Genomic DNA, 6,000 nt, shown 5'->3' on the forward strand with positions numbered 1-6,000 from the left:
GTGGTATGTGGCTAGGGGGGTTGTATAGTGGTATGTGGCTAGAGGGGGTTCTATAGTGGTGTGTTGCTGGGGGGGTTCTATATTGGTATGTGGCTGGGGGGGTTCTATAGTGGTATGTGGCTGGGGGGGTTCCATAGTGGTATGTGGCTAGGGGGGGTTCTATAGTGGTATGTGGCCGGGGGGGTTCTATAGTGGTATGTGGCTGGGGGGGGGGGGGCTCCATAGTGGTATGTGGCTAGGGGGGGTTCTATAGTGGTATGTGGCTGGGGGGGTTCTACAGTGGTATGTGGCTAGGGGGGGTTCTATAGTGGTATTTGGCTGGAGGGTTTCCATAGTGGTATGTGGCTAGGGGGGGTTCTATAATAGAATGTGGCTGGGGAGGTTCTATAGGTGTATGTGTCTAGGGGGGGTTCTATAGTGGTATGTGGCTGGGGGGGTTCTATAGTGGTATGTGGCTAGGGGGGGTTCTATAGTGGTGTGTGTATGGGGGGGTTCTATAGTGGTATGTGGCTAGGGGGGTTCTATAGTGGTATGTGGTTTGGGGGTTATATAGTGGTATGTGGCTAGGGGGGGTTCTATAGTGGTATGTGGCTAAGGGGGGGTTATATAGTAGTATGTGGCTAGGGGGGTTCTATAGTGGTATGTGGCTAGGGGTGTTCTATAGTGGTATGTGGCTGCGGGGGTTCTGTAGTGGTATGTGGCTGGGGGGGTTCTGTAGTGGTATGTGGCTAAGGGGGGGTTCTAAAGTGGTATGTGGCTAGGGGGGGTTCTATAGTGGTATGTGGCTAGGGGGGGTTCCATAGTGGTATGTGGCTGGGGGGATTCTATTGTGGTATGTGGCTGGGGGGGTTCTATAGTGGTATGTGGCTAGGGGGGTTCTATAGTGGTGTGTGTATGGGGGGGTTCTATAGTGGTATGTGGCTAGGGGGGTTCTATAGTGGTATGTGGTTTTGGGGTTCTATAGTGGTAAATGGCTAGGGGGGGTTCTATAGTGGTATGTGGCTAAGGGGGGGTTCTACAGTGGTATGTGGCTGGGGGGGTTCTATAGTGGTATTTGGCTAGGGGGGGTTCTATAGTGGTATGTGGCTAGGTGGGGGTTCAATAGTGGTGTGTGGCTAGGGGGGGTTCTAAAGTGGTATGTGGCTAGGGGTGGTTATATAGTGGTATGTGGCTAGGGGGGGTTCTATAGTGGTATGTGGCTAGGGGGGGTTCTAAAGTGGTATGTGGCTGGAGGTGTTCCAAGGTGGTATGTGGCTAGGGGGGGTTCTATAGTGGTGTTTGGCTGGGGGGGTTCTATAGTGGTATGTGGCTAAGGGGGGGTTCAAAAGTGGTATGTGGCTAGGGGGGGTTCTATAGTGGTATGTGGCTAGGGGGGGTTCCATAGTGGTATGTGGCTGGGGGGATTCTATTGTGGTATGTGGCTGGGGGGGTTCTATAGTGGTATGTGGCTGGGGGGATTATATTGTGGTATGTGGCTAGGGGGGTTGTATAGTGGTATGTGGCTAGAGGGGGTTCTATAGTGGTGTGTGGCTGGGGGGGTTCTATATTGGTATGTGGCTGGGGGGGTTCTATAGTGGTATGTGGCTGGGGGGGTTCCATAGTGGTATGTGGCTAGGGGGGGTTCTATAGTGGTATGTGGCCGGGGGGGTTCTATAGTGGTATGTGGCTGGGGGGGGCTCCATAGTGGTATGTGGCTAGGGGGGGTTCTATAGTGGTATGTGGCTGGGGGGGTTCTATAGTGGTATGTGGCTAGGGGGGGTTCTATAGTGGTATGTGGCTGGAGGGTTTCCATAGTGGTATGTGGCTAGGGGGGGTTCTATAATAGTATGTGGCTGGGGAGGTTCTATAGGTGTATGTGTCTAGGGGGGGTTCTATAGTGGTATGTGGCTGGGGGGGTTCTATAGTGGTATGTGGCTAGGGGGGGTTCTATAGTGGTGTGTGTATGGGGGGGTTCTATAGTGGTATGTGGCTAGGGGGGTTCTATAGTGGTATGTGGTTTGGGGGTTCTATAGTGGTATGTGGCTAGGGGGGGTTCTATAGTGGTATGTGGCTAAGGGGGGGTTATATAGTAGTATGTGGCTAGGGGGGTTCTATAGTGGTATGTGGCTAGGGGTGTTCTATAGTGGTATGTGGCTGCGGGGGTTCTGTAGTGGTATGTGGCTGGGGGGGTTCTGTAGTGGTATGTGGCTAAGGGGGGGTTCTAACGTGGTATGTGGCTAGGGGGGGTTCTATAGTGGTATGTGGCTAGGGGGGGTTCCATAGTGGTATGTGGCTGGGGGGATTCTATTGTGGTATGTGGCTGGGGGGGTTCTATAGTGGTATGTGGCTAGGGGGGGTTCTATAGTGGTGTGTGTATGGGGGGGTTCTATAGTGGTATGTGGCTAGGGGGGTTCTATAGTGGTATGTGGTTTTGGGGTTCTATAGTTGTAAATGGCTAGGGGGGGTTCTATAGTGGTATGTGGCTAAGGGGGGGTTCTACAGTGGTATGTGGCTGGGGGGGTTCTATAGTGGTATTTGGCTAGGGGGGGTTCTGTAGTGGTATGTGGCTAGGGGGGGTTCAATAGTGGTGTGTGGCTAGGGGGGGTTCTAAAGTGGTGTGTGTCTAGGGGTGGTTATATAGTGGTATGTGGCTAGGGGGGGTTCTATAGTGGTATGTGGCTAGGGGGGGTTCTAAAGTGGTATGTGGCTGGAGGTGTTCCAAGGTGGTATGTGGCTAGGGGGGGTTCTATAGTGGTGTTTGGCTGGGGGGGTTCTATAGTGGTATGTGGCTAAGGGGGGGTTCAAAAGTGGTATGTGGCTAGGGGGGGTTCTATAGTGGTATGTGGCTAGGGGGGGTTCCATAGTGGTATGTGGTTGGGGGGATTCTATTGTGGTATGTGGCTGGGGGGGTTCTATAGTGGTATGTGGCTAGGGGGGGTTCGATAGTGGTGTGTGTATGGGGGGGTTCTATAGTGGTATGTGGCTAGGGAGTGTTCTATAGTGGTATCTGGTTTGGGGGTTCTATAGTGGTATGTGGCTAGGGGGGGTTCTATAGTGGTATGTGGCTAAGGGGGGGTTCTATAGTGGTATGTGGCTAGGGGGTTCTATAGTGGTATGTGGCTAGGCGTGTTCTATAGTGGTATGTGGCTGCGGGGGTTCTGTAGTGGTATGTGGCTGGGGGTGTTCTATTGTGGTATGTGGCTGGGGGGGTTCTATAGTGGTATGTGGCTAGGGGGGGTTCTATAGTGGTATGTGGCTAGGGGGGGTTCTATAGTGGTGTGTGTATGGGGGGGTTCTATAGTGGTATGTGGCTGGGGGGGTTCAATAGTGGTATGTGGCTAGGGGGGTTCTATAGTTGTATGTGGCTAGGGGTGGTTCTATAGTGGTGTGTGGCTGGGGGGGTTCTATGGTGGTATGTGGCTAGGGGGATTTCTATAGTGGTATGTGGCTGGGGGGGTTCCATAGTGGTATGTGGCTAGGGGGGGTTCTATAGTTGTATGTGGCTGGGGGGGTTCTATAGTGGTATGTGGCTGGGGGGGTTCCATAGTGGTATGTGGCTAGGGGGGGGTTCTATAGTGGTATGTGGCTGGGGGGGTTCTATAGTGGTATGTGGCTAGGGGGGGTTCTATAGTGGTATGTGGCTGGAGGGTTTCCATAGTGGTATGTGGCTAGGGGGGGTTCTATAGTGGTATGTGGCTGGGGGGGTTCTATAGTGGTATGTGGCTGGGGGGGTTCTATAGTGGTATGTGGCTAGGGGGGGTTCTATAGTGGTATGTGGCTGGAGGGTTTCCATAGTGGTATGTGGCTAGGGGGGGTTCTATAGTGGTATGTGGCTGGGGGGGTTCTATAGGTGGATGTGTCTAGGGGGGGTTCTATAGTGGTATGTGGCTGTGGGGGTTCTATAGTGGTATGTGGCTAGGGGGGGTTCTATAGTGGTGTGTGTATGGGGGGGTTCTATAGTGGTATGTGGCTAGGGGGGTTCTATAGTGGTATGTGGTTTGGGGGTTCTATAGTGGTATGTGGCTAGGGGGGGTTCTATAGTGGTATGTGGCTAAGGGGGGGTTCTATAGTGGTATGTGGCTAGGGAGGTTCTATAGGGGAATGTGGCTGGGGGGGTTCAATAGTGGTATGTGGCTAGGGGGTTCTATAGTTGTATGTGGCTAGGGGGGGTTCTATAGTGGTGTGTGGCTGGGGGGGTTCTATAGTGGTATGTGGCTAGGGGGGGTTCCATAGTGGTATGTGGCTGGGGGGGGATTCTATAGTGGTATGTGGCTGGGGGGATTCTATTGTGGTATGTGGCTAGGGGGGTTGTATAGTGGTATGTGGCTAGAGGGGGTTCTATAGTGGTGTGTTGCTGGGGGGGTTCTATATTGGTATGTGGCTGGGGGGGTTCTATAGTGGTATGTGGCTGGGGGGGTTCCATAGTGGTATGTGGCTAGGGGGGGTTCTATAGTGGTATGTGGCCGGGGGGGTTCTATAGTGGTATGTGGCTGGGGGGGGGGGGGCTCCATAGTGGTATGTGGCTAGGGGGGGTTCTATAGTGGTATGTGGCTGGGGGGGTTCTACAGTGGTATGTGGCTAGGGGGGGTTCTATAGTGGTATTTGGCTGGAGGGTTTCCATAGTGGTATGTGGCTAGGGGGGGTTCTATAATAGAATGTGGCTGGGGAGGTTCTATAGGTGTATGTGTCTAGGGGGGGTTCTATAGTGGTATGTGGCTGGGGGGGTTCTATAGTGGTATGTGGCTAGGGGGGGTTCTATAGTGGTGTGTGTATGGGGGGGTTCTATAGTGGTATGTGGCTAGGGGGGTTCTATAGTGGTATGTGGTTTGGGGGTTATATAGTGGTATGTGGCTAGGGGGGGTTCTATAGTGGTATGTGGCTAAGGGGGGGTTATATAGTAGTATGTGGCTAGGGGGGTTCTATAGTGGTATGTGGCTAGGGGTGTTCTATAGTGGTATGTGGCTGCGGGGGTTCTGTAGTGGTATGTGGCTGGGGGGGTTCTGTAGTGGTATGTGGCTAAGGGGGGGTTCTAAAGTGGTATGTGGCTAGGGGGGGTTCTATAGTGGTATGTGGCTAGGGGGGGTTCCATAGTGGTATGTGGCTGGGGGGATTCTATTGTGGTATGTGGCTGGGGGGGTTCTATAGTGGTATGTGGCTAGGGGGGTTCTATAGTGGTGTGTGTATGGGGGGGTTCTATAGTGGTATGTGGCTAGGGGGGTTCTATAGTGGTATGTGGTTTTGGGGTTCTATAGTGGTAAATGGCTAGGGGGGGTTCTATAGTGGTATGTGGCTAAGGGGGGGTTCTACAGTGGTATGTGGCTGGGGGGGTTCTATAGTGGTATTTGGCTAGGGGGGGTTCTATAGTGGTATGTGGCTAGGTGGGGGTTCAATAGTGGTGTGTGGCTAGGGGGGGTTCTAAAGTGGTATGTGGCTAGGGGTGGTTATATAGTGGTATGTGGCTAGGGGGGGTTCTATAGTGGTATGTGGCTAGGGGGGGTTCTAAAGTGGTATGTGGCTGGAGGTGTTCCAAGGTGGTATGTGGCTAGGGGGGGTTCTATAGTGGTGTTTGGCTGGGGGGGTTCTATAGTGGTATGTGGCTAAGGGGGGGTTCAAAAGTGGTATGTGGCTAGGGGGGGTTCTATAGTGGTATGTGGCTAGGGGGGGTTCCATAGTGGTATGTGGCTGGGGGGATTCTATTGTGGTATGTGGCTGGGGGGGTTCTATAGTGGTATGTGGCTGGGGGGATTATATTGTGGTATGTGGCTAGGGGGGTTGTATAGTGGTATGTGGCTAGAGGGGGTTCTATAGTGGTGTGTGGCTGGGGGGGTTCTATATTGGTATGTGGCTGGGGGGGTTCTATAGTGGTATGTGGCTGGGGGGGTTCCATAGTGGTATGTGGCTAGGGGGGGTTCTATAGTGGTATGTGGCCGGGGGGGTTCTATAGTGGTATGTGGCTGGGGGGGGCTCCATAGTGGTATGTGGCTAGGGGGGGTTCTATAGTGGTATGTGGCTGGGGGGGTT

Source organism: Salmo salar, chromosome 11 (genome assembly GCF_965601325.2).
Source record: "Salmo salar chromosome 11, fSalSal1, whole genome shotgun sequence".
NCBI lineage: Eukaryota > Metazoa > Chordata > Actinopteri > Salmoniformes > Salmonidae > Salmo > Salmo salar.